Genomic DNA, 25,170 nt, shown 5'->3' with positions numbered 1-25,170 from the left:
CTCATTTTGGAAGCCACCATCTTGGATGCAACTTTCAACCTTCGTAAGGAAAGAGCAAATATGACGTATCACACAGAGATTTACACGTTAGAAAGAATGATGACTAATTGTAAAAAAAAAAAAAAAAAATCCGTTCGAACAGGCCTTAGAGGCGCCCCGGTACCGAACATTCGTCGTGCGTCCCTCAGCCGTTAGGCATTACCGGTCAGCACACCACTCTCCTGGCCAGTGTCAGTTTTCGTGAGTGGTGCAGCCGCTACTCAATCAGCTCTTCAATTGGCCTCATAAGGGCAGCGTGCACCACTCTTGCCAACAGTACTCGGCAGACCTGCACGGTGATTCATCCAAGTGTTACCCAAGCCCGACAGCGCTTAACTTCGGTGATCTGACGGGAACCGGTGTTACCGCTGCGGCAAGGCCATTGACACCTTTATTTTCGCCCCAGCTTTATTCAGTCTTCAGTGATGCATGTTGTGAAGATAACAAGTGCTGGTGATATCATATTAAGGGTACAAGGAAGCTCGACGTATTGTACAGCACGTTTTGCAGTAGTTACGCGCTCCACCCATTTCTCATACATTTTAACCATCGCATGAACCGGAATGCGGAAAAAAATCCTCTCGATGGCTAACGAAAGGTTTGTAATCCGTGATACATAGCCATGTGCCTTCATACGTCCCTACATGCAGAAATCTAACGGACTTAAATCGGGGGAACGTCACTCCACTAAACCTATGGAATCTATCCCAACTCTGGAGAAACGGGTGACTCAAGTATGTCCATACCGCTGAGGGGTGACCTTTCATCATTATCTTTCCGTACACATAGAAACCAGCTCCATCTATTGTAAGTAGTCCGTCGTAGGGAAAACTACGGTCGTTGTCTAGTTTACGTGTCACGCATCCTGCAGACTAAAGCCGACGTATTTGATCACTCTCGATGACATGTAACATTTTCATTTTGTGAGCGTGTCTTTTGTTTGTGGGCATCATTCTGCTGCGAGAAGCAGCGGATGCTACTCTCCGGATTCTTCAGTGCTGCTACACCCGCAGACGTCCAGCTTTCGACTTGACTCCGAAAGAGGAAGTTTCATGGATTTCGCGATAAGTTTCACCATCGCACTATGAATAATGGATGGTCTGTGTGGATGACGTTGGTTGAAAACCTCTGCGATCTCTTCTATCCAGACATCAGGATGGTCTCAATGCGTTCGGCTCGTGTAAAACCATCAGCGTTCTTGTCAAGCGTAAAAAGAAAACATTTGTCGTAACTAGAGAATGAAAGAATCTATGCTGAAATGAATAATCATTCGATTATCTCACGATGTCACGTGACCCACTTTCCATTTTAAAATACCGTCTGATATCCAAGTCGGAGCTGCCACAGGTGTCCTTCATCTTATACTACTTGACTTAAATTTTTATTTTTCCATCTCCTTTTGTGTTTGGTGGGTGGTTCCAAACCTAAATAGCGACTGCTGTAATGTACACATTACATACGTCATGGAGAAATGGGCTACTTGAATAAATTCAATATAATTGCTAAGTAAAATATATTTCCAACTCTTTCAATCCACCGTTAAAATCAATTGTGACTGAAACGCAGCATAATTTCACTCTTGAGACGTTGGATACCAACACAAGCTGCGACTGTAAAGCAAACTTTTCTCTATCGGTGGTTTGTCGTTAAGCAAAGTGCCCTTTCGAGAAAAGGATCTGAGTTTCGTTTTACGCATTATACCTCTACAGCAAGCAGAGGCATGCTCAATAGATTTCGACATGGTGAGACATTGCGACCTGTAAAACAAAATGTAGCTACAAATTAAACCGTGTCATTGGCAAACAAACAAATAGAAGGCATCTTTATATAAAGCAATCATCTTTAGTTTATTTGGATGCCAGCCATTTCAATAGAAAATGTGCTCGGTACACATACTACTGAAACTGAGAATGTGATCTGCACGTGTGCTTAGTTTCAGCAAGAGGAATACAACAACAAGAAACTCGGTCAACTGGTAAAAGAATAAGATGTAAGTAAGTTACTCTTGGAGCTGTTTATTGACAGAGATAGAACATACCTTCCATATGGCTCACTGCTTTCCCCTGGACTCAATAAATGTGGCTTTCGTGATCGACATATCATATTCATATGTGTCCTGTATCGTGTATCAGAGTGTAATGACAGAGCATAACGATATCACTGGGTGAGGATTAAAGGAAAGAGAGATGGTGTGAGATACAGCGTCACTGCATAGTCAGTTTCTCACCCATAACACTTTCCGTCAGCTAAGCTAAATGTCATGTCCTAGCGTCAGACGGATCATCAACAGCGTCTCGCTCCCTAATTGCTTGAGAGCCTATGAAAGATCCCTTATCTCGTCCAAATTGATATCTCATTTAATTATTGTCTCTGGCACCTTTACAACAGTCTAGATGAGTCTCATATACTTATACACTGAAGAGCCAAAGAAACTGGTACACGTGCCTAATATTGCGTAGGGGCCCCTCGAGCACGCAAAAGTGCCGCAGCAGGACGTGGCATGGACTCGACTAATGCCTGAAGTATTGCCAGAGGGAATTGACACTATGAACCCTGCAGCGCTGTCCAGAAACACATAAGAGTACGAGGGGGTTGAGATCTCCTCTGAACAGCACGTTGCAAGTCATTGCATACGTGCTCAATAATGTTCTGGTCTGGCGAGTTCGGTGGCCAGCAGGAGTGTTTAAACTCAGAAGACTGTTGCTGCAGTCACTCTGTAGCATATTCTGGACGTGTGGGATAAGCATCGTCCTGCTGGAATTGCCTAAGTCCATCGCAATCCACAATGGACATGAAAGGATGCAAGTGATCAAATAGGATGCTTACCTACGTGCCATCTCGTCACAGTCGTATCTAGACGCATCAGGGCTCCCATATCACTCCAACTGCAGACGCCCCACATCATTACAGAGCCTCCGTCAGCTGGAATTGGTCCGTCAGCTGGAATACTTCTCTGCTTGCATGCAAGGTCCATAGGTTCATGAGGTGGTCTCCATATAAGTACACATCCATCCGCTAGATTTAATTTGAAATGAGAATCGTCGGACCCAGCAGCATGTTTCCAGTGATCAACTGTCCAATGGCGGTGTTCACAGACCCAAGTAAGGCGTAAACCTTCGTGTCGTGCAGTCATCAAACGTACATGAGTTGGCCTTTGGCTCTGAAAGCCCATATCGATGATGTTTCGTTGAATGTTTCGCACGCTGACACCTGTTGAGGGTCCAGCATTGAAATCTGCAGCAAATGCGGAACGGTTGCACTTCTGTCACCTTCAACGATTCTCTTAAATCGTCGTTGGTCTCATTCATGCAGGATCTTTTTTCAGTCACAGTGATGACGGAGATTTGATGTCTTCCAGGGTTCCTGATATTAACGGTACACTCGTAAAATAGTCGCACTTCATCGGTACCTCGGAGATGCTGTGTCCCAAAGCTTGTAGCCGACTATAACACCACGTTCAGACACATTTAAATCTTGATAACCCGCCATTGTAGTAGCAGTACCCGACCCAACAACTGCGCCAGACGCTTGTTGTCTTCTATAGGCGCTGCCGACAGCAGCGCCTTATTCTCCCTATTTACATATTTGTATATCTGAATACGGATGCCTATACAAATTTCTTTGGAGCAGCAGTGTAGTTTTCCGCATGAGAACTATATTCACCTTCAGTGACGGATAATCACCCTTTGATCAATGTGCGTTACTAATATCTTTGGTACATAGTATCGTTCACTGAATTCATTTTATGGGATACATGCCTTACAGCCAATAGAAATTGTTTAAACACCATATCCTGGCACTTATGCCATCACAATTAACATCTATTTCTTATACTAGATATTTTTCTATCGAAAGTCGATTTTCAGCAGTCATCCTGTCATAGTGAAATAAAGACACCGTATAAGATGTAAAACGATACAAAGGCTACATTTCACAACTTAAATACTACCTGTGAACAGTATAAGAAAATCGCTGTTTTACCTGGTCTTAATAAGGTCACCCAACAAAAAATGAGCCACCTGTATCAAAATCATCACAAGTATCATTTAATACCTGGTAACTGCACCTTACACTTGATAACAACCTGTATTCGGTTACGAAGTGAATCCACAAAGTTGTGAAGGTTAGGCCCCTTGCTGGGCATTTGATGGCGCCAGATTGCGAGTTTGGTGTTGTTGATGTTTTAGCCTTTGTTCCAACATGCCCTACCGGTTATCTATGGGGTTCAAGACAGGTAATTTTGCAAGCCAGTTGAGGTGTAATAGGGTGTGGTAGTGTTCAGAAAACCAATCACATGATGAAAATTGTATGTGAATTTCTAAGGGACCAAACTATTAAGGTCATAGGTGCCTAGACTTACACAGTACTTAAACTAACTTTCACTTATGATAAGAACAACACACACACACACACACACACACACACACACACACACGCATACACACACACAAAACACACATACACACACACACACACACACACACACACACACACACACACACACACACACATGCCCGAGGGAGGAGTCGAACCTCCAGCAGGAAGGGCCGCTCAGTCCGTGGCATGGTGCCGCAAACCGCTCGTTCACTCCGCGCAGGCACATTATGAAATTTGCTGTCGTCTGCTTTATCTGCCAATGTGAGGTGACCGACTCCAAATGTTCATCGCATCCTATTATTGTTGCAATGATCCCTTGCTAACATGCTGGGCAGAGCCTTCATTCAATGTCTGTAGCAATAACTGTCGGAATCACAGACCATACGAGCGTGGGTACAGCAAAACCTGTTGCTCCTTCCTGTCACGTCCTTATATTTACTGATGTCTACAATCAGTGTCCGCTGGAAACATAAATATCTCACAGATCGCTACTGGCTTACGGTCACGTAGAGGCATTGTTTGCAGAGTTTAATGTATTGTCGACAATGAGGCAATAAGAGCACATTTTCAGCATAGGGAGGGAACCATCCAGATATTTTTCTTAAGCGATTTAGAAAAATTAGGGAAAACCTAAATCCGGCCGAACTGAGAATTAATCAGTCGTCTTGCCGAATCTGAATCCTCAGTAGTACTTTTGTATTTTCTTGCAAGCCTACCAGACAAAATATTAATCACCTGTTTAATTACGTACACAGGTGACCTTGGAGTGCTGTATCTGGTATAGAAATACAACCAAGAGGCAATATGGTCATCTACTAAGTCGCGGCAGCATACTGATGAATATGTGTACATCGGTACAGTAAGATGAGTTCAGTGTAGAGACTTGGCAGAGGTGTACTATCATGTATTTACGAGATAACATCACTATACCAGTGTACAAAGTGATTTTTACCAAAGTTTAAAGTCTTCCGAAGCGACGTAGGAGAAGATGGGCAAGATATTTAGCACAAGCCATATCGGGTCGCAAATATTGGGAAATACCCAAAAGTAGATGAAAAATGTTGAACAGATGACATCTTCAGGTGACGCACCTCGCCACACGTTCAACGGTTGATCGTATCGGTCTGTCGCACCCGATGATCCCAACAAAGAATTCACGACGGTGTGGCTCCGCTTGTAAGCGAGCGAGTTAAGCACTCTGCGCTCAGGTTTGGAGTCATGCGTCTCAGGCAGTATTCCTTCCCTTGCGTGAGACAATTACGAGTTTACATTGATGTTTCATTATTCTATTTACCGGTCTCGCAGACACCGCTGCTTATTGCGAAGTACAGTACAACAAAAACTTGCCATATTGTGTCACAAATGAATGAGTATAATTTTTCGAATCGCGTCGTTAACAGTAAACGTCGTACATTTCCTTTACCATATAATGTCTGTACACAAAAGAGAAGGGGAAAAATGAAAGAAACGCAAAATAAGAACAGCTTTTACTTGCTTACAGAGAAAATAATTTTGTAACTTCTACCTTTACTTCAGATCATATTTACAAAGGATGTCCAAATGTAGCAGCGTTTGCTCACCCGCTGCACGCGCGACAAGGTGCGTCATCTGGTGACGTCAAAAGTTGAACATTTATCATCTACTTTTGGCGTATTTCCCGACATTTGCGATCTCATGTTTCTTAAATTACGTATCTCAGGGTCATCTACGTCGCTTAAGGTATAAAAATCACTCTGTAGGATTCTCGTTTCATAATTTTTATCACGTGAAATTTCCGCCATTGATGCTCTAATGATGAAGCTTCCCAAGAGCGAGTTACGACCAATGCTTATAGCTTTAATTCGGACAGTACCTCGGCTACTTCAATGCGGGTTGGGTTCCCTATCAGGAACACAGCTTAAATCTGCCAGCAAATTTGAAACAAACTCAGACTCCGCTGAAGATGAAAAGTAATTCTGGATTAGCTGTTACAGAGCCTTCCAGGTTGTATGGCCATGGCCCGTGAAACTTATCGGTTGGTAGCTCTTCTTCTGGAGCTGCGCGGCATATCCTCAGAGGCGTTCCTGGTTCTGCTGAGTGATGTAGGTATCGTGGATCTGCAGAATAGATATACAAGTATTATCTTCGACAAACGACAAGCGGTATTTAAGTTTTAATTATGCCGATCACGCGTTCACACGACCACGCCTTCTTATCCACAGTATTTATGTCGCTCTCCGAGGTCGGAAAAGTCGGCAATACTCAGCAAAACAAGAAAAACCTCTGAAGATGTCCAGCGCAGCTCTAGACGAAGAGCTAGAAATGAAAAGTTCCATGGACGACGGCCATACTACCCAAAAGAATCAGCAGAAATATGACACTAAGTAGTGAAAGGCTCCATTCTGAGATCTTTCTGGACTGACATTCTTAATTATTGTATCTACACAGGCTGATTCAGAATACTCTACTGATGGTTTTTCATGCAACCCGCACTACGTCTGTACTAGGAACATCTTCCGGGCAGGTGACAGTCACATTTCTGAGATCTTTGGGCGACTGTTAGGAAACGGAATCGTTCCGCAAAAAATACATGTGAAAATTAGACACGGGGCAAACAGTACTTTTTGACGAAGATAATTATCCAAAAGTGTCAAGTCTTCCTACATCTAATTAGTGAGGCAGTCACACAGTTTTTGGATATCTCTGTATCATTATTCCGTTCAAAGTATTTAACCTTTCGTAGATGTATCACAAACGTTGCCTTATAAAGTGTGTTTCACCATCGGAAATAACGATATTAACATTAGATACCAAAATGGAAAGCATGGAAGTAAGAATTTTCTGGAATATAACCCAAAGGAAAGACTGATACATGACTCACCACTTTAATGAACTGAAGTAGTTTCATAAACAAAATATGTATAATAGGTCCAAGATGTCTTCGTATACTTTACCGTTTACTCTGAGACATTTTGACAATGTGCTTCACATCTCCAGAGCGAATTGGTGAGCAATATTGTTCTGTCATGTGGGTGTGCATAAAACGAGAGCATTAGGGGCAGCTGAATCACCCTGCATAAACCTTTTATTGTGTTTATTCCGACATTGTGATTTCATTTCACTTGGGAAGAACCACATTTTAAAATAGTTTTTGGACCTAAACACGTTCAGTGTGAGAAATAAAAATATGATCATTTAAACAAGTTCACCAGAACATACGTTCGAGGCATGATAAAAAAAACGAAACAAAAAAGGTATTGCTGTATTAGTGGCGTCGATATTATGGACGATTGTTGCTCACTCGTTTACTCCTGCGATAATGTTCAGTTTCGTGCCAGCCTGTGCCCTAAGTATAACGTGATTAGCGGCTAATTTCTTGGAAACAGTAGTACCGACCGCTGATACCACGGCGAGATAGCTGATCCCTGGGCGAGGCACTGAAGGACGCGGCAGGTACACACGACACATACCGCAGGGCGACTTCGCGTGCGCGCCGGCGTCGTACTACAGGCAGCGATCAAGCAGCTGGCGCGGCCTTATCTGTCGCACGCCGCAGCCAGCGCTGCTGATCTCCGCCGCACTAATCACTCTGATGTAGTATTAATTGGCGCAGGCGGCTGCAAACACCGGCGGCTCTGCTGTTTTAGCCTGATTGGACAACGCCTCCAGTATCAGGGGATAATGTCAGGCAGGCGGCAAAGGGGGGCGGGGCGGATCTATCTACAGTGCGCATCTTCCTTAAGCACTTGCTGGTTGCTCGGTAACTTATCGTTTCCTACGTTTCTATGTGCCCCTTTGGAATATACTGTTTTACAGATTCAGAAAATTGCAGTCTGCTTGTGGTTCTAGACGCCTGCAGAAGTACTCTGGACCGATTTTGGATATTCTGACAAATTGCTCAGTCACAGATTTTTCTGGTGTTGCAGATGCCAATTACAATGAAAGTATGTTAGAAAGATTATTGTTTGTCAGCCGATCCTGGTTACGAAGGTGTTATGCCTATGTGTTGGTACTAAAACTATTAAAAATTATCACAGGAGCATTGATAGCACTGGTGTGCCCATACTTGGACAGCAAGAGAGATACGCAACAGCTGCATTGAGCTACTTAAACTATTGCGCAAGCGGTGGGTACATTATGTACCAATTCACTTGGGTCCTTTAGTGTTCCAGTCGCGAGTGGTCCCCGTCAAGAACGGTTTTGATAAGATGGCACTAAACACAGCTTTGGCTCTGGAAAAGTCAATTAAAATCAGACCGGTTTCGAGCCAATTTAGGTGCATTCACAGATGATGTGAACAGGGATTATAAAGGAAGTATTTTATAGTTTGTCGTTTTACACTGACTTACAAAATATTTTTGTATGGAGTAGAAGAATCCTGTACATTACAACTTGGATAAATTTGGCTTAAAACGTTATTTTACGCTATCGTGATGTCTCGCCCCTCCTTCACGTCACTGGTGAATTAAAACCAGCTAGAAGCGTTTGTCCCCTTGTTAAAGTTTGGTGTCTCTAAAACAAAATAAAAGAATTGTATTTTATATCACTTGCTGACTTAAATTGTAATTTATTTTTATGTACAGAATTTCCCCCTCTTTAACGCTTCGGTGTTTGATGAACTAGCCCCAATTTCTCTAGCGCCATTTCGCGGAGTTTTTGGGTACCACGACCAATGCTTGCATCGGGCTGTGGCTAGTTCAGTGTTCCTTATGGCCCACCTCCGCATCGCCTACAGCTGATAGTATGGTACGTTTTATTGGTGCTTATACATTTTCTAACGCTTTCCAGGGCTTATTTTATTCTCCCCGCACCAAATACTCGTTTCAGTTTATTTTATCGACATCCTTTTTTTTTATCAATTTGACAAATAACTCTATAGGGCTTTAATTTATTATTGACGTGAAAGACGGGGAGAAGGTCCAGAACAGCATTAAATAAAGTAGTAGATAATTAAGATATCTACCTAATCTACGGGACTATTATACTCCATTCAACAATAGTTATTAGGCCTGTGTCAAAAGGGAAGAGTTAAGCACTTCCCTTTTATTGCCTACTGAGATCACCTAAAGATGTGCCTAAACTGGCGTGAAACGGTCGTGGTTTTGGTAAAAAAAATTCTACAGTCAAAGTGGTGTTGTTTGCCTCCTTATAAAAATGTGGGCATTTCTCTGTGGTTCTCCGAAATTCACAGAAATATAAAGAAAGACTGTTGGAAAGCCTGCTTTAACTCGAATCTCTGATTTTACCTTCACATCTTTAATGAAAGATGCGGGGGGAGTGAGAAATACATAGAGTGGCACTTCTGGGAACGAACGCTTTCAGTACTTCCTAAGGGAACCTCACTGTGAAGGAAAACGCATGTGTCATAGCGTTTGCCATTAGATTTGACGGAGCCAGTCCGTGGAACTTTCGCGAGTATTTGAATGAGCCTGTAGCGAAACGTACTGGTCGTCTTTGCTTCTCTTCCACTTCACTCATCAGTCTTATCTGGTACGGATCAAAACTGACGAGCAATATTCAAATTTTCGTCTAACAAGCATTTTGTAAGCTATTTCCTTTCTGCCGCGTGGTCTCAGGAGCCTTGCACGGTTCGCGCGGCTTCACCCAGTTGGTCGTTCGAATCCTCTCTCGGGCATGGGTGGGTGTGTTTCAGTTAGATTAAGAAGTGTGTAAGCTTAAGGACGATGACCTCAGTGGTTTGGTACCATAGGAACGTACCCCAAATTACCAAAAAAATTACTTCCCTTCTGAATAGATTGCATTTCCTAAGGATTCCCCCAATGAATCTCTGGCGTCTTCGATTATTATCAACAGCTTCTGCAAGACATCCGTGGTACTTGAAGAAGGTCACACAGCTACTTCTGTTACGTCTGCCACAGACGGCCCCTGCCAGGCAGACTACACTCAATACATCCCTGTATACCATATAACATACCCAAGCACTTGCAGGCGCAACCAAGAGGAAAACAATTCTTCAAAATAAACAGAACTTGCTAAAGAATAATGCAAACCTTTTTCTGCAGAGGTCGCCTCACAGACAAAAGAAAAGTTGGAGTACTCTGCCGGCTTTATAAGGCCAGCGCAGCAGCAGTACTGCCAGTTCCTTGCCGAGCTAGGACCAGCTCCGACGGGCCACACCGCCGCTCTTGATGAATAGTCACCTACATGTTATTTTTTTCTTTGTGTGTATACAGTGATTTCTCGAGAAGTGTAGTTCAGTTTCAACAAACGACATTACACTGAGTGTTCTACAATACTGAGTATTCTTCAACTTCAAACGTGTTTAGCACTGACATGCAATCGAGCGAGGTGGCACATTCTCACCCCCATGGTACTGCGGCGCTTTTTGGAAGAACCATGGCCCGTTCATCGATCCAATACCACGTTTTCCCTCTTCCACTAAATCTTTCAAGGAAAAAACCCAGTTGGTTTCCTCGGAAAGGTCTTCTCCACTATTGCTTCTGAATTCGAACTGGAGCTTTGTTTCCACCTACGTCGTCATGGACGAAACGCTTGGCTATAATATTCCTTCTTGTCGCTGTTGTTGTTGTCTTCAGTCCTGAGACTGGTTTGATGCAGCTCTTCAGGCTACTCTATCCTGTGCAAGCATTTTCATCTCCCAGTACCTACCGCAACCTACATCCTTCTGAATTTTCTTAGTGTATTCATCTCTTGGACTCCCTCTAAGATTTTTACCCTCCACGCTGCCCCCCAGTACTAAATTGGTGATCCCTTGATGCCTCAGAACATGTCCTACCAACCGATCCCTTCTTCTAGTCCAGGTGTGCCACAAACTTCTCTTCTCCCCAATCTTATTCAATACTTCCTCATTAGTTATGTGATCCACCCATCTAATCTTCAGCATTCTTCTGTAGCACCACATTTCGAAAGCTTCTATTCTCTTCTTGTCCAAACTATTTATCGTCCACGTTTCACTTCCATACATGGCTACACTCCATACAAATACTCTCAGAATCGACCTCCTGACACTTAAATCTATACTCGATGTTAACAAATTTCTCTTCTTCAGAAATGCTTTCCTTGATATTACCAATCTACATTTTATATCCTCTCTACTTCAACCATCATCAGTTATTTTGCTCCCCAAATAGCATAAATCCTTTACTAATTTAAATGTCTCATTTCCTAATCTAATTCCCTCATTTTCACCCGACTTAATTCGTCTACATTCCACTATCCTCGTTTTGCTTTTGTTGATGTTCATCTTATACCCTCCTTTCAAGACGCTGTCCATTCCGTTAAACTGCTCTTCCAAGCCCTTTGCTGTCTCTGACAGAATTACAGTGTCATCGGCGAACCTCAAATTTTTATTGCTTCTCCATGGATTTTAATTCCTACTCCGAATTTTTCTTTTGTTTTCTTTACTGCTTGCTCAATATACAGATTGAGTAACATCGGGGATAGGCTACAACCCCGTCTCACTCCCTTCCCAACCACTGCTTCCCTTTTATGTCCCTCGTCTCCTATAACTGCCATCTGGTTTCTGTACAAATTGTAAATAGCCTCTCGCTCCTTGTATTTACTACTTACTAACTCCTCATGTAACCTAGCTGCTGACGAGAAAAATCTGCAACAGAGTGAAAAAAACTTGTAGTTAGGTGACGATCAGTTTGGTTTTGCAACTGATAATGGAAAGAACGCTCAAGAAAAATCAAGAATCGTTCATAGGATTTATTAACACAGAAAAAACAGTCAACAACGAAAGGAAGTAAATTGTATGGAAAGTGGATAATAGACAATATGTACGAGAACCAAATGAGAACATTAATAATGTAAGTACAAGAACGAAGTGATTGAATGAGAAATGAGATAAGACAAGCTTCTAGTATTTCGTCCTTGTTGTTTAACCTGCATCATCGCTGACAAACTTGCTACCCCAGTGAAAGTGAGGAAGAACTACATGTTTTGTTAAGTGGAAAAAATAACGTCTAATGAGCACACGCCATGGACTCAGACTAAAACAAATAAATAATGAGGAGGAGTAGCAGAAATGGAATTAGTGATAAATTAAAGACGAGGAGGACGCTAAGGAATTCTGATTCCTAAGAAGGATAATAACACATGACGCATAGAGCTAGCAAGACTTAAATACAGACTAGCACGTGCTATGTGGACAGTCCTGACCAGAATGAATCTACTAGTATCACACATCATCCTTAATTTGAGGAAGAATGTTTTGAGAATGTACGTCTGCAGCATAACATTATATGGAAGTGAATAACTATCAGAAACCTGGAAGGAAGAGAATCGGATAGTTTGATTTGTGGTGTTATAGCAGGATGTTGAGCGTTAGGTGAACTGATGAGATAGGAAATGAGGAGATTCTCGAACACTCGGAGAGGATAGGAACATGGAGAAAATATTGATGACACTGAGAAGTGACAAGATTGTAGGACGTATGGCAACTAAAGGTACTTGAGACTGCTGTCGATGGTAAAAATTATACGTGGTAACAGAGAGCAGAATATATCCAAATATTCAACTGGTATTTTAGGATGCTGGCAGAAAGTGCTACTCCGAGATGAAGAGGTTGGCACAGGAGAGAATTCGTGTCAGGCCGCATCAAAACAGTCTCAAGACATGAGTCAAAGAGGAGGCTTGTCTCATACATTTTTTGTAATTTTGCTGACGTTAAGTGCCAAAAATACATCGCAGTAGCACTGGGTAAATGTGTTTACTCGGGGCGAGGAGGAAGAGAAAGGACGCCGACAGATTAACAGTTACAAACACTACGTGGCACAATCGGTGAGGTAGAGCCCCAATACATCTACTCCAATAGACAATTATTGGATCACAACGTATCGGCTATATACCCATCATTAAGCTAGATTAGTGAGTTGCCAGGATTACTTTCGCTATATAACCAGTCGATAATCTTAAACCGGCATCGTGTATTACTGGTTAAATACTTCGCGGTTTTAGCCCGGGCGGTGAACATCCGTCAGCATGTGACGCCGTATTTCTGCGAATGGCCACACAGTCTACCTGCTACCGAATGAACTGGAGCAGCACTAAGCCAGTGGACTTGTTTACAGGTGCCCAGCAGCTGCCATCCAGATTACGGTTGCACCATCTCTCTAAATTAGTTAAGATAAATGATTTGGAAAAGCCACTGCCGATTTCATCTCTCATTATTCCCAATCTGAATTGTGCTGCTACTTTAATGACTTGTCGGGACTTTAAACAGTTATCTTCCTTTCTTCTATATCTTCCGTTTACTTTCGTCCTTACGTGATGCGTGAGAACCATGTATTTGAGAAAGACAGGTGCTCTCATGAAAACTGCATGTGTTAAACGAAATTTTTGTCGTTTTACGAATTTTTTTAACCAACTGTATTTCTCCCCAAACAAAGTGGAACACTGTACTAGAGACGTGGAGACGCTTTGACCATTTGCTGAAAGAAGTATTGTCGGACTTGTATAGGAATTTTTAAAGCAAAAATGTATAGCATACTGTAACATCTAGAGGAACGACAATACCTGAAATACACTGCTTAGTGTTAAAATTACAATGTCATTAATGCGACTTACGACAAACGTCAAATTGGTATGACGCGTACTACATGGTTGGAAATGCAAGTGATTAGCATTTCAGCGCAGTTTCACAAAGGAGGGACTAGAAGCTCTATCACCATTTTGCATTCAGGAAAACATTAAGCAGCGTGTTTTTCACACAGTAATCACATTAGAAATTTTGGTGTGTGGCAGACGATCGTGTCATGCCCGCCGATTATTAAGGAATTCGCCAGCAGCAGGATTTCGGCTTGTAGAGATTGAGCGATATTGTTGGTGATGTTATTCAGGATCCAACGACTTTGATGGAACTATCTAATCGAAGGGTTCAGGAGCGTTACACTGAACGCCATGTGGAATCGCAAAGGCGCACGCCAATATTTCAGACACCTTTTTTGCCCAGCCTTGGAGGATCGTATACACATGTTATGTTCATTAAGTCAGGAAATGTACATTTCTGCAGAAACATAATTATCTACATTGACAAGGTGTGACATATGGAGCATGGAGCCATTCTTGCTGCTACACTGAAGGTGGTAGTGAAGAGAGGCGCGTTGAAAATGGTGCACCCACCGACAACATTGGACACATGACTGGTACCACATGTTATTTACTGAGTCCTGGTTCTACATAGCGCATACTGTTTCACGATGGACATGATCGCACGAGGGTGATTTGAGGAAAATGAATGTTGCCAGGTTTTATTTCTCGTCATCAGAAACCCCCCCGGCATCAGATTGATGGGATTCGTTGGGCACACAGCACTATCACCTCCGGTTCTCATTGCAGCTAATTTTGGACAGCAACTATGACGTTTCTGATATATGATCGCTGATATATGTCCCGTATTTCCGAGATCTCATAGATAATTTTCAAGAAGATAACGCAAGAACGCAATAGTTCCCGTGCTGCCCTGGCCTGAGTCGATATATAAGGTGTTGAACTGTTGGTATGTGTAGCACGTCCATCATTTCTCTCGCCAACTGAAAACATGAGGTCATAGGTTGGCGAGAGACGGACCCGCCCCACTCATCACCCACTACGATTGATGAAACCTTGCGTAGAAATGAAAGCTAAACTGAATTTTACCTAAATTGAACCTGATAACTATTTTTAAATTTAACACATGACAGTGAGTGATTCAACTGTGGTTTGGCTGTAATTTTAAGGCACCCATAACAAGTTAATGTGACTTATCTGTCGCAACCTAAATTCAGTCTTTCTCGAAGTGCTGAACGTGAAAATTAAAGCACAGCAGCAAACCGGATAACTAAAAGAAAATCATTGTGAGGTGCAATTCAAGGACAGGCAACAACGCTAAGCACGTTAAGCTTTACTTTTGTGCACCTGCGCTCTACTCAGTGCAATGCGGCGACACATGCAATAAATTTTTTTTTCAAAACGTGAGGATACGGTCGAGGGTACGATATTTACTGGAAAATATAAAGAGACTAGCATTCAAAAACTGTACTGAAACTCTGACAGCTTCCTAAACAATTACAACCATCTTTACAAAAGTTATTTCTAATTACAAATATGACTCTGCAAAAAAATTAATTATTTAAACAGTAGAGAAATTATAAGTCTATAACTTATGCGTGCAAGCCATGCGACCAGATAACTTTACTTATCACGTCTCAGTAATCGAACTAACTAACCTGGGCCCATAAAGAGAAATCTGTTATTCACGCAAATCATAAATTACATGCAGGCAAGGAATGCAGCAACATTAGCTGAAAATCTTCACCTCTAAAATTACCAAATAATATTTCCAAAATTCGACATCCCCTCTTTATCTCTGTGCTCTGTAAGCCTTTTCCAGACACCTTAGTAGCGCAACCAACACCTGACTCACTCAGTTACTTCTCACAGAATGCTACAGGCAACGACAATGCTACTGACAACCAAACATCATATGACTTGTATTCAAACCTTTGTGGCGTAACATATCGACTACTGAAGACTATTGGTTGAATAATGTCCAGAGTACAAATATAAAGTATAACACATCGAATGAGAATATAGAGTTCACATCAACATTCTTGAAGACCATAAATAAACTAGGAAGTTTATAACCTTTAACGGCCAGAAATATTCTAATACGTTCGACGTATCTGAACGCCCATGCACAAATAGTAAGAAAACATACCGAAGTTACAAGTAAAAGAATAGACTGTGGTATGTCGAACAACTGCAGTATTACTAAATGGACATGTGAGTGATGTAAACGTTAGAATTATGTACTGTGCAGTTCATACATGGATTAGACTTCTGTTTATAAACAATGAGAGTACAGCCTGTGTGCTGTGCTGTCAGAGACTCTCAAAGCACGAGGACATGGATATGTTCCCGCAGAATCTACCCTCGCACGATTTATTTGAAAGTCATCGAAGCATAAGTAGTGGTTGCTTAGGTATCACTACGTATAGAGTTCAGACACGTTCAGTGAAGGAATATTCACCTGAAAGGATGAGCGAAAGTCGAAAATCGCTATCGCATTTCTCGCCAAACTTCTACTTATGTGCTGCAAGAGAATAACGGACGTTCCCCATGTGTACCCACTGAGTATAAGTTACCGTTCAATCGTTGCTTTAGCTACCAGCAAACAGTGATTCCTTGTAAATAAACCATCCTGTTCACAGGCAAAAACAACGATTGAACAGTTACTAACACTCAGTAGGTACACATGAGAACGTCCGTCATTCTGTTGCAGCACGTACCTAGAAGTTTGTTAGTGTGCGTTATAAACTTTTGCTGAATGGTACTTGCGTCTTCCACATTCTCTGAGATAGAATTCAGCGGAGTCAGACGAGCAAGATACAGTTATAAGTAGGCTGTACTATTTAAACGTGAAACATCTGGTATTAACGGGTACAGCTATACGAGGCCGTAGCCTTGCTTTCAATGCTAGGACGATTGAATACTAACGCCTATCTATAGAAACTCAGACAGATACAAATTTCGAACTACGTAAAGCAGATGGCTTAGCTAAGTCTTTTTATTTACGTTAACTGATTCTTCCGTCGCTTCTTGGTAGAATAACTTCTAACTACAAATGGAAGGCACAATATCATGTGTATTATACAGCATTACTTTAATTTGTTAACCACTTTTCGGTTTACAAGACCATCACAAGACTAGGTATTTGCCAAAAAAGGTACAATATATGTGAATAACACTGAAAATGATGTTACACATCAAAAATGAGGATGAACACAGAGTTAATGTCATCTTTGTCAGTGCAGTGGTAATGCAACAAAAATATTAAAATTAAACAGGACACGCATATAAAGAGAACAAACCAGAAAAACATTAACACACAACTTGAAAAAAACAGCCCTCATATAAAAATTAATTTACATTAACAATCCCAGTAATAAAAATTTTTACATAAGTGTACTGATCAATAGCTTGAAGAGGTATTACAAATGAAAAGCGGTGGAAAAGCAGAGTAAAAATATGGAACGGACAATTGTAGTAACACAATATGTGGAGTACATAGACAAGCACAGTGAAATACATAAATACTGATAAAATGAATAGAATTGGTTAGACAGTGTGGGAAGCATTGGAAAGCTGTTAGGATTAAGAGCAGTTTAGAACGGGGGAGGTACTAATTAATATTAAATCATGAATGTGGGCCATATGTTTGTTGAGTTCCAGGGCTTCCAACCGATTAAGTTTTTGGCCTTCGTTTCCAAATGGAGTGGATGGCGAGTAGCTGTGGCCGTCACACAGTTCATTCTCAGCAAATGTGCAGTCGTAATTTTGAAAATACCATCACTGTTCATGTTCAGCCTACCTAGGTGTCAAGTCTCTGCTTCAATAACAAATTTTAGTTTTTATTTTGAGCAATTATATTTATAAGTAACCAATGCTTCTTCGAGTTTAGTGTAGAATGTTTTTCTGGTTTGTTTTCTTTATATTTATTTAGTGTTTAATTCTAGTGGAAATCTATATAATGGGGTTCTTCAAGACAAACCAAGTGATTGTTTATAAATTAGAGAGAAGCGTTCATAGAAATGTGTCTCCACAAAATAATATGGGCTTTCGTCGGATAAGTAAACCCATAGCGATTGTAGAACCAACACATGAAGCGAAAACTTATTTCCTTAACTATCTGTATCCTTGTAACCAATAAAATCGGGGTAACTGTTACATAGAATGTTTCATTTCTAATGATTTACTCCTAAAATATTCAGTGTTTCACCTGAAACATCCTGTAGACACTAACGAACACTAGTACTACCGATTTAAACTGTGTAACTGATCATTATTGAGAATTTGTAATGTAAAATGTAGTATGTTGGAGCAATTGGCACTTCAAACCGCTGTTAGTTTAATATTATGTTGCTGGTTTTTCTTCAAGATGGGACTTGGTCCTGTATGACGAAGATTCGCAGAATTGTAAGAGATCAGCTTCATACCTGCCGCTATTACATAAGCTACATCGTCCACAGCTTGTGGCTTTGTTGTTAAATCAGTAGGGACTGTTAATCGGTCAATCCTGGCAGAGGTTTTGTGGAAGCACTAAAATTTATATTCATTAATAATTGTGTTAAAATTACGAAACGTCGAATGTTCTATGCACTTCTTTCAATCAAAGTTACAGATAATATTTCATGCCGTTGGTGAGCATGGTGAAAAAGATATGGAATGATATCTCACACTCTCAGTCCAATTTCGATTATGCCACTTGCTAACTGATCTTGAACAACTACAAAAAGTCGGAACCAAGTGTCAAACGTGTAATTTCCTCGGTATCGGTCATTTCATTTTCCTTTTAGTTCTCACCTTTATAAACCCGCTAAAGAGCATGATATTAATTAGCCGTCCTTACGAACTATTGACAAAAGTAAAGTCTCTTATTACGATGCGTCTTAGAAACTGCATTTTTACAAAAAAAAATTATCCATTGTCACAAATGGAGGTCATATCCCCGAGTGGTGATACCTAGGTTCGTCACTACCCCCGACTAGCATAAATTTTGTAAAACCAACATGACAATCTCAATATCAGACTAGATACGTAATAGGAATGAATAATTATTAGCCACAGAGTACACAGCATGTCATTCTCAGTCGAGAGAACTCTTCACATATGATAGTAACTTTGGGTGTACACCTAGGGAGTGTCATTAACCTATTACTTTTAACTTTACACTAACGGCCTAGTGCATAACGTCTGAAGTGCCATGAGGCGCTTCGCAATTCATGCTGTCATTTACAGAAAAATCACGTAGCTGGAAAATTGTATCAAAGTTCAAGAAGACCTCCAAAGAGCCGACATTTGGCGCAAGGATTGTCAGCTGAAGCTCAGCGTAAATAAATGTAACATATTGCACATAAGCAGGCAGTAAGAGCCACTAATACACGATTACGCTATAATAACGCTGAAAGCTGAAGGGCAGTGGCGTATAGCAAGCAGACACCCTCAGCAGCTTGATGTCTCCAGAGGCTTGGACCATCAGAGAGATTGGTTCTGAGCCCTGAGGCAGCATTGGAAACGGCTTCATTGTTTCGGCGTCCTCCAAGGCTGCATCCGGTTGAGCTCGCGATGACTGATACACGAGAGGCGCCGTGCGTGGTCTCATGAGCCGATGATATCGCTCTTCACGGCCAGGTTTTAAATGTAGCGGCTCAGCGCTGACTTCGCGGAAAGTGTTGTATTTCTGAGCCACAGCTGGAATGTCTGGAACAGGGTCGGTGACCATAGTTTGTCTGTTGTCATGTGGCAATGGGACAAAGTGCAGAAGCTTTTTGCTGCCGTAGGTCACTGGCAGGCGGAAGCAGTTGCTTCCACTGAGCTGCTGTATGAGTAGGGGCATGTTCACCAATAGTCAGTTGCTAGGTCGCAGTGCTGTGTCCAAGGCGCTCTACTCCAATACAGTTCCTTTCCCTAAGCAAAACTCGGTCCCAGAATTTCTGTTCTAAGCTGTCATCAACACATACGTAAAATATAACAGTGGGTAAAGCAAATGCAAAACTGGAGTTGTTTGGAAGAATCCTCGGTAAGTAAAGCCATCTTTCGAACAATGTTTGCTCGACTGTACAGGGTTGATATTGGTTGGTGGAGGAAATAAACATCCTCGGAAGATTTAACACTTCTACTCAAATATTATCTACTCGTCGGTAAGGTAATCCTCTAAAACTTCGAAGACAGATGCACTGACTTATCAAACGTGCATGTCATCTGATGTTATCTAGAATCATAAGTAGAAGGTTAAAACGAAATTTTTCTCCACATAACTGAAATACTCGTAGATTGCCTGAATCTACATGAAGTGTGTGGTTTACAGTGAAAGTGATCGGTCCCAGTTTTTAAACATTTATTCTTCCGTTCGTAACAGCTGATCAAACCCGTCATGACACATTGCAAAGATGCCGAGTTGTACAGTATGTCTTCGTAAAACAACAGACTGGTTCACAAATCAAGAAACATACTTTTTCACAACTTTAAATCTTAGTGAAATAATATTCAAGTAACTAACACAGGTTACACTTCGAGATATCAGCTTAAACTGCCCGCCCCAGCAGCCTCGCTGCTTCGCTATTTATATATTCTAAATAATGGATGGCCACCTGGACCATTATTCCTTAATAATGACAGCATATTTTTAATCGTATTTACAATTAAATTTCCACAGCTAAGATGTTCTGATTACACAGAATAATACTTCTAAAATAACAGAATTGAATAATATGTGAAATCTACAAAGTAAAAATGTATTTAAATGTGAAAATTCCTTCTAAATATGATTACAATAATGAACTTCACAGGGTTATTTGGTAACCGTGATAGCGTTACGGAGATGTTTAGCAAAGTCAAGTGACAGACTCTGCAAGAGAGGCGCTCTGCATCGCGGTGTAGCTTGCTCGCCAGGTTTCGAGAGGGTGCGTTTCTGGATGAGGCATCGAATATATTGCTTCCCCCTACTTATACCTCCCGAGGAGATCACGAATGTAAAATTAGAGAGATTAGAGCGCGCACGGAGGCTTTCAGACAGTCGTTCTTCCCGCGAATCATACGCGACTGGAACAGGAAAGGGAGGTAATGAGAGTGGCACGTAAAGTGCCCTCCGCCACACACCGTTGGGTGGCTTGCGGAGTATAAATGTAGATGTAGATGTAGATTAATTAATGCACGCCAACTACACAACGACTCACATTCCTAACAATAACTGAAGCCAAGAGGGTAGAACGAAACAGGTTTTGATTAACAGAATTTGTAACAGATGCCTAGAATTTAATAATGAGGCGTATATCGGTTTACAACAATACGAGTTTAATTCATAAAGTCATTAAGACGGAATGTTCTTTACAGCTCTCATCCTAAATTTACGTTGTACAATATGTGCCTTCATTTGCAAGCGACAGAATAACTTCTTGAATGAGTAAACTACATTCGTAATAGTCCAGTTATTTGAATAATTACAGCTGCTGATTAATACCATATGTTTTATTCCTACCATTTTCACTAATTCAAGTCTTTCCCATTACTACAATGAATGCCACAGTTTGCCAAAATACATCGTCGTTTGTTTTACTTTGTATTAGTGTCTGCTAATTAGTCTCCAATTTAGTGTCATTTTTATGAAATTCACGAATCACCACAATACCAATCATTTTAAAGTGAGGTATCGTACTACACGTCAGGGAATCGAAGTTTTCATTAAGTCTCTGTATATTAGGTATATTACAAAGAGCAGTACATTGTAGGTTCATGTAGTAAGCACGAAAGTTTCCCAGTGATGCTCAGACTACTGCAGTAGCAGATGTTGGAAGAAAGACGTTCTGCATCATGGTTTTGTTTTACTGTTAAAATTTCGAGTGTGTATGGTGGAAGGAGGGTCGTTCAGTGTATTACTTACTCTTGTGTGTATCCCGCGAAACGATTTGCGACTGGAACATATAACAAGTGAAGTGACATGGATAAACGAAGTTATTCTGCTATACACCGTGAGGCGAGTGTGGGTGTAGTTGCAGATGTATGATTTGAAGTAAATCAGATTTCATTTTCCAGTTGTTCCACTTTTGGTTCATTTTGTGTATAAGGCTTTACAACAGACATTTTAAATGCAGTATACGTATAGGCTTCAACGGTGGAACCAACAGCGTTCTCATTACGATCCTTATCTCAGCATCATTCACACACGCCACTTTGCCTTTTTCAAACTACTTCATTTTGTATCCCTATATTTTGCCAGGCAAGAGATGATTAAACACACGATGGCAATACGTGCCTTTCTACAGCTCTCTGCTGGTCCCAGATTTTTAGTTTCATCAGAGAGTCTCCCACACTGCGACCGTCGTCGCTCGTCTCATCTGCTTCTGATAGCGAGGCTGCCGGCAGCGGTCACATTACGGCCGCCAGAATTTGCCCATCTGCCGGTGGTGCCGCCCGGCGCCTCACGCAGCCGATATTGCGTTCATTAAAATGGCATATCTCAGGCAAACCGCCTCCGCCTCCGCCGCGATATTGCTGTGTCTCACCCACACCACGCCAGCCCACTGGAATCTCCAGAGCGCGCCGATCTCGGCTTCTTAATCACGGCGATATTGCCTCGGCGCGTTATGTAAGATATATGACATTTCTCTCGGTACAGGTGGAATCGAGTTGGCATCCTTTATGTACTGGATAGACTGCTTCTGGCGGAAATGGAAAGGGAAACAGCGACGCAGGTATTGCGTTATTTCTCATGACAAAATGTACTTGGACAGCGAAGAAGGAATGCCATACAGCATTTCTTTCTTTCAGAGACAAATATACAGGAAGCCACATTTCAAATACCGTCAACTTTCGAGTGAGACTACAAGTTTTTCTCCACTGTCCTGTAGATATGCGCCTCGTCGTATATTGATTCTGTGGTCATGTCTGGAAATGCCTTTCCATTACTTCAACGACTGTGAACCCACAGACGCAGTTAATGTGATGTGAATCAAATAACGAATTCGAGTATCTGTCTCATGAGGACGCGACATTCTTATCAGACGTTTTAAACTACAGGCCAGATTCAGGAAAATGGTCCATTAAAAAAGAAAATTAACTAAAATTGTTTCAAAATTGCGTTTCATCAGTCTGCTACGAACAACATTTGAATTATCTCTCTCCCCTTCCTCTATCCCCCTACCTCTCCTCTCTTTATCCTACTCTCACTTTTCCGCGTCACGAATTCTTGTCATGAAGAAAATTCTTTATCTCAGAGCAGCATTTGCACTCTAAACCGTCAATTATTTATTGTATTTGTTCCAATCTCTGTCTTCCCCTGCGGTTTTGTGTCTTCTGTAGCTCCCTCTAGTTTCACGAATGTTATTCCCTCATATCGTAATACGCGCGCTACCATGCAATCAGTGTTTCCCACGATTCTGCGGAGAATTTCATTTCGTATCCAGTCAGTGACCTAATTCTCAACATATTTCAATAGCACTTACACTTGTAAAACTACTAAAGTCTACCGTGAAATATAAGTAAGTGCAGACCAGTTTTCCTAGTAGCTTTGGTAATTTGAAGTCATACCTGCACTACCTGTCCGTTAGGTACGAATTACGAGAAACGCTTGAGTTTCTCTAAGGCTCTATAGGTGTAGCAATAAGGAATAGCTCAGTAAGCAGCACAGTTGAAGAGGAATGAACATATCTAAAAAGGGCAATCACGGACGTTGGAAAGAAAAACATACCTACATAGAAAGTAACTGCGAAGAAACGATGTGTAATAGAAGAAATGCTTCAGCTAATCGACGAAAGAAAGAAGTACAAAAATATTCTGAGAAATTCAGGAATACAGAAATACAAGTTGTAATATCCTGCCCATTCGTCTAATGTAGGGTGCGTAGGAAGCCGTTTTCTCTGGTGCATAGACAACAATTAATGCAAATCGTATTACAGAAAGTTTAATTGACAAATACTTAACTATGCGTATTCACAACGGCGAGTCGTAAGAAAATTTCGACAAGCAAATAATCAATGTTCTTCGGTATATAAAATTTCAACACAAGCTAAAGAAAACAGTTGATAAGTCACTGCTGTAGCGTTTATGTGACGGCTAGGCGGCACGACGCTTATAATCTCTTGGCCTAGATGCCACTTCTGTCTTGGTGTCGTCCCAGTCAGCGTACTATTGGCTGACGTTGTCTCACAGCCCTCTCTGCTCTTCTGTTCTTCATCGTCGTGCCAGCGCTTTCCGTTACGGCAGAACACAAGTCGCTGAGAAGTAAGATAAATAGGAAGTGCAGGGAAGCAAAGATGAAATGGCTGCAGGAAAAATATGAAGAAATCGAAAAAGAAATGTTTGTTCGAAGGACTGACTCAGCATATAGAAAAGTCAAAACAACCTTGGGTGAAATTAAAAGAGAGGGTGTTAACATTGAGACTGCAGTGGGAATTCCACTATTAAATGCGTAGGAGAGAGCAGATAGGTGGAAAGAGTACACTGAACGCCTCTACGAGGGGGAAAATTTGCCTGATGTGATGGAAAAAGAAGTAGGAGCCGATTTACAGAGATAGGGGATTCAATATTAGAATCAGAATTTAAGAGACCTTTGGAGGACTTATATCAAATAAGGCAGAACTGATCGATAACATTCCAATTTCTAAAATCATTAGGGGAGCGCAGCAAAACTACTGTTCGCATTGGTGTTTAGAATGTATGAGTCTGGTGGAAAAATAGCATCCACACAGTTCCGAAGACTGCAGGAGGTGACAATAGCGAGAATTATTGCTTAACAGCTAATGCATCCGAGCTACTGACAAGAATAATATATAGAAGAATGGAAAAGAAAATTGAGGATGTTTATACGACGATTGGTTTGGTTTTAGGAAAAGCACCAGAGAGTTAATTCTGACTTTGATAATTGAATCAAGGATAAAGAAAATTAAAGACACGATCACAGGGTATGTCGACCCGTAAAAAGCTTTCGACAATGTCCGATGGTGCAAGACGTTCGAAATTCTGAATGAAATAGGGCTAAGCTGTAGGGATACATAGATAATATATATTATGCACAAGACCCAAGAGGAACTAATAAGAGCGGATGAACAAGAACGAAGTGGTTGGATTAAAAATGGTGTAAGACAGGAATATAGTCTGTCACCCGTAATCGTCAATCTTTGCATCGAAGAAGCAATGATAGAAACAAAAGAAATGTTCAAGAGTGGAATTAAAATTCTAGTTGTAAGGATGTCAGTGATACGATTCGCTGATGACATTTCTATCCTTAATGGAAATGATGAACAAGAATTATGT

General features: G+C 41.3%; 1 protein-coding gene and 1 pseudogene across 1 annotated transcript in view; one reads left to right on the top strand and one right to left on the bottom strand.

The window, feature by feature from the left end:
* The window catches only part of LOC124624573 (acid sphingomyelinase-like phosphodiesterase 3a), a 1,195,211-nt gene that overhangs the window by 750,631 nt on the left and 419,410 nt on the right, over positions 1–25,170 (top strand). The window lies entirely within an intron of this gene.
* Positions 308–426, bottom strand: LOC124556837 (annotated as a pseudogene).

This window comes from Schistocerca americana, chromosome 1, assembly GCF_021461395.2.
Source record: "Schistocerca americana isolate TAMUIC-IGC-003095 chromosome 1, iqSchAmer2.1, whole genome shotgun sequence".
Lineage (NCBI taxonomy): Eukaryota > Metazoa > Arthropoda > Insecta > Orthoptera > Acrididae > Schistocerca > Schistocerca americana.
This window is presented reverse-complemented; position numbering and strand designations above follow the sequence as displayed.